The following is a 10,949-nucleotide window of genomic DNA, read 5'->3' on the forward strand; positions in this document are numbered from 1 at the left end:
ATTTTTTTTATTCATTTCTTCTTCTTTTTGTTTCTCCTGTTATGGTTTGATTATTTTCTTTTGTAGTATGTTTAAGTTCCTTCCTTTTAGGTTTTTGTGAATTTATTGTGTTTTTGATTTATGATTACCATGGGGTTTTGTATGTTTTCCCATAACTGTATCTACTTGTTTTAAACTGATAATCATTTAAATTTAAACACATTCTAAGAGATCTACAATTTTTTACTCCCCTCTGACCCATTTTGTGGTTTTGATGGTCTAGTTTATATCTTCATGTTTATCCTTTTACTGTTTATTTGTTATAGTCACTTTTACAATTCTTTTGTTGTTGTTATTGTTGTTTTTAATCTGTGTACTGGCTTAAGTGATCTTCAGTCTTTACTATAAATTTATTTGTCATTATTATTGGGATTTTCCCTTTCCTATAGTTTCCTGCTTCTTTTCCATTTAGAGAAAACCCTTTAATATTTCTTTTAGGATAGGTTTAGTGTTGCTTAATTCCTTCAGTTTTTGCTTGTCTGAGAAATTCTTCATCTCTCCTTCTATTCTAAATGATAATCTTTCTGGGTAGCATATCCTAGGTTGCAGGTTTTTCCCTTTCAGCACTTTAAATATATCACATCACTCCCTTCTGGCCTGCGAAGTTTCTGCAGAGAAATCAGTTGATAGACTTATGGGGGTTCTCTTTTAAATGACTGTCTTTCTCTTGCTGCCTTTAGAATTCTCTATCTTTAACTTTTGTCATTTTAATTATGATATCTCTTGGTGTGGTCTGTTTGGGTTCATCTTGTTTGGAACCCTCTATCTTTCCTGTACATGTTTCCTTCTTTGGGTGGGAAAATTTTCAGCCATAATTTCTTCAAATACATCTTTGATCCCATTCCCCCTCTCTTCTCCATCTGAAACCCCTATTATGTGTAAGTTGGTGCATTTTATATCATCTCATATATCTCATATGTTGCTTTCATGTTTTTTCATTTTTCCAACTGCTGTTCTGACTGGGTGATTTCCGTTATTCTATTTATCTTCCAGATCACTTATTCATTTTTCTGTGTCATTCTGTTGGCTATTCATTGCTCTACATTGTTTTTTATCTCAGAAATTGAATTATCTATTTTTTTTTTACTGGGTCATATTTATGGTTTCTAGTTCCTTGTTACAATGGTCTGCATTTATATCAATAACCTTTCTTAATTCAGTTAGAATTTTTATTACCTCCTTTTTGAACTTGATGTCTGGTAGACTGATAAGCTCTGTTTAATTATTTAGTCTTTTGGGGTTTTTTGTTGTTTGTTTGTTTGTTGCAAAACATTGTATTACCAGGGCTGTGGTAGCTTGTATACAGCAGGTATTCAATACTTTCATACCAGGCACAGCCTTGTACCCCACAAATTTATCTTATAGATATTCTCAAAGGAGTAGGTGGAGAGGTACATAAAGTTTGTGAGCTTGGTGGTGAGACAGTGGCTGAACAGCCAGAGAGATGAAAGAGTGTAGGGCTGGTTAAGTGGGGAAGCAAGAAGAGAGTAATAAGAATGTTCATTTAATGAGTTTCCCCTCCACTCCCCCAACATCCCATCCCCTCCCAAACAAGTCATTCAACAATAATCATGCATTCATTTCTTTGGGGAATAAGGTAAACCTCAGATTACAGAACCAAGGCAAATAATTTTGCAGAATTAGAATGTGTTCATGCAACAAATCACAATTCAGCTGGATTAGACTTCAACATGGAGATGACTGTGTTCCTCCAAATAACCTTCAACTTAGGAAGCTTACACTCCTCCAGTATGTGGAAGGACAATAAATACACTTCCTCTTGCTCTCAGTCCCTGAGGGAAAAGTCTTCTCTCTTGATGGACCAACACTTTCTTTTTCGCTGTTCTTTTCCCTTCTCCTTTCCTTGGTTTCCGCTTTCCACAAATCTTCAGATGCAGCTGCTCATCCTGAAGTCCTGATGCTCGTCTCTGTAGAGGTCAAGAAAATATAGTGCTCCCATGAGTGCAAAATAAGTGTTGTGACTTAGATACCAGTCATAAGTCTCCTTCCTATTGGCCAAAGGCTGCTCACTAAACAGCTTCACCACTTGCATGGATTTGGAATCAGTAGGTCTGGCAACTTCACCAAACAACTGGGCACTCAGATGACTCATGTGAAAGGCATATTCTGAAACTGAAGACATTTCTTGAGCAGCAAGGAGAAAGAGTCCCTAGTCATGGCCTTCCTCTCCTTCACACCCCTTCTTTCAGGGGTTTTGTCTTGCTCTTTTAATTTGGAAGAGCTCCTCTGCATTTTATTTTACTTAACTTTCTCTGTCTTTATGAATTTAGGAGAAATAGTTATCTGTTGTGTTCTTGAAGGGGTATTTTTATGTGGGAGCATCCCTATGTAGACTGTGTGTATCCAGTGTCTTTGGTGCAAGGGCTGTTTTTGATGTGGATCCCAACCTTGTCTTTCTTCAGGGTGTGCTGGTCACTTTCAACTTGATAGGGGTTGTAGTTAGTACTGGAGGATCTAAAGTCTTCACAGGGTGTCAGGTGGACTTCCTCTCTGTTCTGTGATGGTCACTGCCCTGCCACTGCTCCCCAGTTGCCTGAGCAGAAGCCCTGAGGATTGGGATTGAACAAGCTCTGTTCTCTTTGAATGCATATTTTGCCTCAGAGAAGGGGAGTGCTGAAGTGAGATTTGTGCACTCAGAGCCCTGATTTTCTACATGTATAGGTGTCCATGGCTCAGCTCACATGCAGCCCAAGGTTGGGTCTCTTCCCCTGTTATGGGCACCCTAGATCTAGTGCAAGTTTGTGGTGTGAAGTGGGCAGGGCAAGATCATACATTAGGCTGGGGTTGGGGGTCAGTGTGTTGTGGCTGCAGGAATTGAGGTGGCTGTGGTGCTGTCAGAGGTCAGTGCCAATCATGTTGGCACTGATTGAGCTACCACCAAAGTTTGCTGCCAGTGCCCTGCCTGGATCATACCCCAGAGTCCCCCAAGCCTCCTCTGAATCCCTAGATTGAGTCTTGTCCCAAAATCTGTCTGTACAAGTTCCAGTGCCAAGCTGCAGCATAGAGTTTGTGGGGCCAGAGCATTTGCTCACCTAGGAGTAGGACTGTGGCTTGCTGACATGGTGGTTCCCAAGGTGCTCCTTGAGTAAGCACCAACAATGGTTGTCATCATCCCACACCCTGGGCCATCCCTGTATCCCTAGATTGAGTCTTTTCCCAGGGCCTGTCTGCCCCAGATCCAGGGCCAAGCTGTGGCATGGAGTGGGTTTGGCCAGAGCATTCACTCAGTTGGGAACAAGGGACCTTGGTGTGCTGGTCACAGTGGTTACTGTGGTGCTGTTTGGATAAGTGCTGACAATGGTCGCAGCTTGCTCCACCTGGACCACACCCCAGGCCCCTGGGCTATCTCTGCATAGCTAGACCAAGTCTTTTCCCAGGACCCAGGGCCTAGATCCCACACCCCACTCAGATTGGGGAGCACCTCTAGGTGGCAGCCAGCTGCCAGTACAGAGCTCTTTTTGCCGTTTGTTGACAAGCTGCACACTGTTTGTGTGCAACCGTACACTGTTTGTGAGTGGAGTCTAGGCTTTTCCAGTCCCATCTGTCTCAGTGTTTCTCCCAGCAGACAGGGGAGCTTGTATCCTCTGTGTAGGACCTTAGGACTGGGATGCCCAGTCTGTGGCTCCCCCAGGGTGAGGGTCTGCCTGAGTGGACCTTCTTTTCCTTACGGATCCTTCTCAGGGTGCAAGTCCCAAACTTTGCCTTTTTTCCATCCTACCCAGTTACATGGAAAACTTTTTTGCAGCTTTTGTTGTATAGGAGTTCTTTGCCAGTTTCCAGTTAGTTTTCGGTGAGAATTATTCCACATGTAGATGTAGTTTTGATGTGTTTGTAGGGGGAGGTGAGCTCCATGTCTTCCTCTTCCACCATATTGATTCAGCCTTCTCTCAGACTTTTGAACATAGATTGCAGAATCAAAATTCACTTCCACCCTGTACTGGGTAATGTTGGGCAAATCACTTAAGTTCTCTGTGATATAGTTATACCATGAGTCATATGAAGATAATAAAATTACCTTCCTTATAGATTTTTAAAATAATGTGAATTAATATTAATAAAATGCTTAGGACAGTGGCTCACATATAGCAAGAGCTATATAAATGTTTGCTATTTTAAAATCAATTACATAGCAAGAATAAATTCCAATAAGGTATGCTTTATACCGTATAAAAAGACTGATAGAATTGTGTTTGAGTTCTCATAGACTCAAAAAAGAGAGCCAGGAGATGACTGTGTGTGTGTGTTCGCGCATGTGCATGCGTGTATGTGTATGTTTGTCTATTTTGGCTCCTTCTTTAATATTGCAACTCTAGTTCACACTCCATTTAGCTAAATGAAAGATGTTTACACTTCCTTTAAGGCTGTTGCTCTTCCAGTCCCTCTGGCAGCAGATATAAGAGAATAACATCCTGCTTTGTGTGGCCAAAGATACCTCGGCTGCAAAAATGTTGTGCTGAATGCGTCTGAGGCAATAAAGGATGGGCTGCTCTAAGACTGTATCATGTTTGAAAGAAGTTTAGTCTTTACCTATCAATTTTCCATGCAGTTAGCTATTATCCTAAAACATCCCTAAACTCCCAGAATGCAGTCAGCAGCTTCAGGAACTGGCAATATTTATAAGCTCCAAGTAAGTGGTTTCATTCTGTTGATCCCCAGTTCCAAAGGATACATGCGGGTTTTGGTCACAACTGGAAACATTTGAATTTATATTTTAAGTGGAAACCTCATTTGCCATTTTAATGTATATGAAGATTGTAACAATTTTATGGAAGGGATATCTAAGAGAGTTTTATAAAAGTTCGAGACTCAATAGGTGATTTATTCCAACATTTTCCCCATTCCTCAATGATTTAGCATAAAGGACAGTAAAACTTCTAGTATTTTCATTAGGGTTATAAAAGTAGAATCTCTTCCCTGTCCTGGTCCCAATTCTTTTCAAAATGTTTGGGAAAAGGACAGTTCTCTATAAATTAGTTCTTTTTACAATAATTATGTATTAAAACCATCCCAAAACTCAGTGACTTACTTCTGTCATAGTCTGCAGATCTCTAAAGTTGGGCTGATCTTGGCTAGGATAAGTTGGACTTGGCTCCAATATGTAGGTTAGGTTCAGGTCTACTTCACATCTCTCTTGTCTTCTTTAGACTGGCAGTAATACATATTTAAGGCATTTCCCTTCATACTGAAATACAGGAGTGTGAGAACACAAGCTCTACAGTATAAGCATATTTCAAGGGTTACACCATACTATTCTCTAATATCCAATTTAAGTCAAGGAGTGGGAAAGTACATTCTACCCACCATAGTATTAAGCTGGGGATGGGTATAAGAAAGGAGTGAGTATTTGTTGAAAAATAATTTTGCAAGCTACACGAACAAATCTGGATAACCAACTCAGTTTTCAGAGTAAGAAGTACCAGGATGATTGTTTCCAGGGCTTGATATTGGTTCAACTTGTCTTTAAGAAGTATAGACAGGGGACCTCCCTGGTGGTCCAGTGGTTAAGACTCTGTGCTTCCATGGGATGGGGCATGGGTTCGATTCCTGCTTGGGGAACTAAGATCCCACATGCTGCAGGGCATGGCAAAACAGAACAAAACAAAAAAAGAAAAAAGAAGTACAGACACATGTACTTTGTTAAAATATACTCTCTTCTCAAGGCCCTTGGCCCACACACTCCTTGCATCACTGTAAACACTTGGTGCCAGAAAATCACCCTTGATTCATGCCTTGGGCCATAAAAACTTAAAACGGCTTCTACTCTTCTCTAAAAACTTATTCTTCAATCTTCTGGCTTCTTCCTACCACTCTTCATACCATGAAACCATAATCCATAATTATCAGAAATCTCTAAATTGCCAATCCAAATAGTTTTACTATAAGTCTTCTGAATTCAAGAAAGTTTAATGAGTTATTGCTTTATGAACCATAAACTGCAATAGATGGTGGAGATGCAAGACTGAACCACAGTTATGATCTCTGCTCTCATGGAAAGTAAATATAGTTGGGAATACAGACAGATAGGCTATTGTATATTACCATATGAAAACTTCTGTGATAACAGATGAGCAGAGCAGGAAAGGTAATGGAAGAGAGGTATCAGTAGAAGAAAATTGGGGTTCTGGCTTTAGGAAGTGATATCTAAATTGATACCGGACAGACGGGTGTGATAGAAGGATGGGATGTGTATATGTGAGTGGGTTAGGGTTCTCTAGGCCAAAGAACCCCAAATGTATTGAAGTCAATAAATGTTAAATGCTTGAAAAAATGAAAAATATAGAATTCATTGGTTCAACTAATTTATCCTTTAACAAATATTTACTGGGTTCCTGGAATGTTCTAGACACAGTTCTAAGTGCTGGGATTCAAGCAGACAAAACATAAAACAACAAAAAATATTGTGTGTGAGATAGTAACTCTTCTGGAGAAAGTTCAAACAAGAAGGGTAATATAAGTTGTCAGAGTGAAAGATTCCATTTTAAATAAGTAGGTCAAGGAAAAGCCTCACTAAGAGATTGACTAAAGAGATGAGAGAGCAGGCATATAAAGAATTAGGTGCAGAGTACTCCATGCACAGAAAAGAGCAAGTAAAAGTCTTGCAGTGAAGTAGTGCTTGGTGCATTCCAGGAACAGCTAGGAGGCCTGTGTGATTGAGTAAAGTAAGGAGCAAGAGAGTGATGCAATTTGACCTATGTTTTAATAGGTTCATTCTGACAGCTTGGTGAAAAATAGGATGTAGATGTGTAAGTTAGATAGTATAAATGATGTAACAAACCCCCAAATCTCAGGGGCTTAATAAAATACATGTTTGTCATTCATAACAAAACCCAATGTGGATGTTTCTGGGTGGGCAGGTTTCTTGATCACTCTCTTCCAATTAGTGACACAGGGGTCCATATTCTTTCCATCTTGCAATGGAAGGGTCTTCTGCAAAAAGACTCCACAGTTTCTGGAGAAGAGGAAGCGAGCATAAGAAATGAGTACTGCATAATTTATAACCTTGCCTTCCTTCCATGGGCTAGAATTATCCACATGGCTCCACCTATTTGCTAGGAGTCAGGGAAATTTAGTTCTTGGTTGGGCATTCACCTGCAAGTAAAACACACATAAACCTAGCCATTTCTACTATATGAAATAAGAACAAAGGAAGGAAAATCAGTTTGGAGGCTATTGCAATAATATGTGTGTGAACAGATAGGGTTTAGACTAGAAGCCTTACAATGGAAGTGGTTGTAATCTGGATATATTTTGAATATAGCACTAACAGGATATGCTTACTGATTTGACGTGGAGTGAAAAGAAAAGGGGAGAAATCAAGATTGACTTTAAGATATTTGGCCTAGGCAATAGGAAGAACTAAATGTCCATAATAGAGATGATGAAGAGTGTAGACGTTTTCTGGGAGATGATGAAGAATTGTATTTGGATTTGTTAAATTTGACTTGCCTACTAGATATTTAAGGACAGGTAAGCACTATGCAGTTGGATTTATTAGTATGCAATACATGGGACAGGTCTTGGATGGACATAAACATTTGGTGATATATAGCCTATTCATAATATTGGAAGCCATAAGTCTTGAGAAAGCTTAGGTGAAAACAGAGAGGTTCAAAAAGAAGGCTTGAAGAAGATGAAAAATCAACACAGTAAACAGAAGGAAAGCAACGATTAAGGTAGGAGAAAAACTAGCAGATGTGAAACTCTGCAAGTCAAATGAAGAAAGTGTTTCAAGGAAAATATCATGACCCATAATGTCTGTTGCCAATGATAGGTTCAATAAAGTGAGATCTAAAAATTAGCTGTCAGATTTGGGTCTGAAGGTCATTGATTTCCAGTTCTGGTAGAAAGGTGGGTGTAAAAGCCTGATTGGAGTGGGTTCAAAGAAAAAGAAACATTGGAGGCAGCGAATATAGACACCTTTTTGGTGAGTTTTGCTGTAAAGAAAAATAGAGAAAGGGACTAGTAGTTATAGGGCAAAATAAAAAGAAGCATTCACTTGTTTTTAGATAAAATTGTGGGCAATTAAGTGCATGTTTGTATGTTATCAGAAATGATCCAGAATGCTGAGGAAAAGTTCATGATTAAAAAGAGGAGAGAACTGGTGGTGTGAGATCCTTCATTATACAAGAAGGTATGAGATCTAATGCATAAGTAAAGGGTCTGGCCTTAGCCCAGAGCATAGAAAGAAGAGGAAACATTGAGTAGATGGGGGTGGGTGAATAAATATGGCAGTCGGAGTCCCAGGAGGTCTTTTCCAATTGCTTCAGTTCTTGCACTAAAATAGGAAGCAAGGTTGTTATCTAGGTGAGTGATGATGGAGGATGAGTTGCTGAAAACTGAGCAAAATAAATAGTCATTTAGGAATGTGAAAGAATGAAAGCACTAGAGGAAAGTAGTGTGATTGCCTGACAACATTAAGGGCCCACTTGAGTTTAAATTAATTAAGATTGAGGCTTTGCCAATTAAGTGCCAGGAGGAGAGAAGAGGGCAAGAGAAATGAGAATATATGTAAGGAAATGATTATGATAATGGGCCATGGAATTAAGCCAGATATGATAATAAGGATTTAGGGGAGTGAGGAAAAATGAAAACATGGTGGGATGTTTGAATGTGTCGAAGAAGTTGGAGTTGAGAAACTAGCTGTAAGTCTATGCCATGGTGCTGCAAGAGTGAGAGATTCTGAATTGATATTATGGAAAGAGTTGAGTTATTGGTAACAGCAAGGTCTAACATACGACGTTAGGAGTGGGTGACTGAAAAAAGGCAGAGGCCAAAATCATTGGAAGGGAGCTCAAGACATGGAGACACTAGGGTATCAGTAGGATCATCTATGACTATGTGGATACTGAAATCCTAAGAAATTACATCAGGAGTGTTATTGAAAAAAATGACAAGCTTACAAATTAAACTTTTAAGCAAGGAGGGAGAGGGACCCATTTCATCTGTTAAAACAAAAAACAAAAAAACCTATAACATGGAGGGGTACTGGGTGAGATAGTCAGATGATCTGAGTCTCAAAGCTGGGTGTTTTCTGGAAGAAAGGAGAACCCACCACATTCTAGAAGGGAGCTGACTTAACTCTCAATTGTTTAAGGAAGTAACTGAAATCTTGTCTTCCTGATGAATCCAAGAGCCACAAAGCCTGTTAGTTTCTTACCTGTAATCTTCAATATTTTCAGTTTAGAATGTAGTGTTATATATGCCTATATCAATATATTCTATCACATGAGCATAATACCACACCACAATTGAGAGAGTCACCATCCTGAGTTCAAAGTCCAGTTCTATTTGTGACCGGCAATTTACTTCACTTCTCATGTCTCAGCCCCCTTTCAAGTAAAAGTGAAGTAATAATAGTACAAAGCTCAGGGGTTTTTATGAGGACTCAGTAAATTATGTAAAGCCAATGAAGCAAATGCTAAGTTAACTTACACAATATTGAGTTTGCAGACAATTTAATAGTTTAACATACATTGTGAATTTTTAAGAGAGAGCTGTATTATCTGAAATAGAAGAGATTTGAATCCACACAGATACACATTTGAATTCAGATTTGAATTGAATTCTTACCAGTTATGCCATATTGGGCAAGTTATTTAATCTTTTAAAAATAGATGCATCTATAATATCTATTTTACAGAGTTGATGAGAGTGAGACGGCTTAGAACACAGAGGCTAATTCTTATTTCATGTATGAACTAGATTAGTAAGTTTGTCACTTGATATGTATTATAACATGTAAAGCATATGTTTTAATTAGATAAAATAATATAATTAATAATCTAGCAGGTTACACAGAACCTTCAGTGGGGGCATATATAAGCAATGATGGAGTGTAAAAATAGTGATTAAACATTATTGATTTGAATATTATCACAGAAGCATTTCTGGCTAAAATTTTTGTCTAAATTATAGATAAGCTATCTATAAGTCATATAATTTCCTACGTGGGGTCCTACTTCACTGAAAAGAAAAAAAGTTTATTGTGGTACTCCATCTTCTTTTTTGTACTCCCTGTTCCATGTGCCTCAACAGTAAATAGCATAATTAAAAATATATTTTAATGGATGTAAACTTATCCTTTATCCAGATTAAATCCTTGTTAACTCTGGGATGAACAACTGGTTTCTTTCTTCTGACAGGGAATTATGTCCTAAAAATATCCATCAGTCTACAGCCCCTCCTCCATCTCCTGTAACTGTCCCTTTGTTCTGAGCAGTGGTTCCATTATACACTGCTGGAGTATGTATGACACCAACACCTGGAAACACTTTCTTATTCAGGAGTCGAGTGTTAAGGCTTTGAAGGCTCAAGAGTTCAGTGGATGTTTATGAGAAGAAATCTGAAGGACACACCACTGGCCCCTAGTGTGATAGAGCTGTTTAGATACTATCCTCATTTTTGGACTGAAACTTCAAGTATATACAGTTGAGGAAAACTGGGACTTCTCTGAGTTTTATTCTATGAAATAACAGGAATAATTGTTATGACAAAAACATAATGGCTAAAAAAATGACTGGAAGCTATTCTGAAGAAATAGTTTTCATGTCTCAATAAAATAATCCAGGAAGGATTAGAGGTGAATTCTTTAAGACCACAATGTTTCTCAGTCTTATTAGCACTTTGTAATTTAACTATCCTGCTTGGAACTGCACAAAGATGACTTGCAGTATGGATAATGTATAACTTTAGTGTTCAGTAATCACATGTATTATCAGACAATACATAATGTTATTTGTGTTTTATATTTTAAAGTGGCATAGAAAGTACTGAGTAAAAGAATTCATCAGAAGTGTTGACAAGATTTTTAATTCCTTCTGTTTCCTTTGGTATTTTTCTTAAATAGGATATATAAGCAATGTAACCCATATATAAAACACACCTCAGTT

General features: G+C 38.4%; 1 pseudogene; it reads right to left on the minus strand.

The window, feature by feature from the left end:
* Positions 1–1,615: 1,615 nt before the first annotated feature.
* LOC132428179 (small ribosomal subunit protein mS33 pseudogene) lies at positions 1,616–2,182 on the minus strand (annotated as a pseudogene).
* Between the last annotated feature and the right edge of the window lie 8,767 nt (positions 2,183–10,949).

The sequence above is a fragment of the Delphinus delphis genome, chromosome 7 (genome assembly GCF_949987515.2).
Source record: "Delphinus delphis chromosome 7, mDelDel1.2, whole genome shotgun sequence".
Taxonomy (NCBI): Eukaryota; Metazoa; Chordata; class Mammalia; order Artiodactyla; family Delphinidae; genus Delphinus; species Delphinus delphis.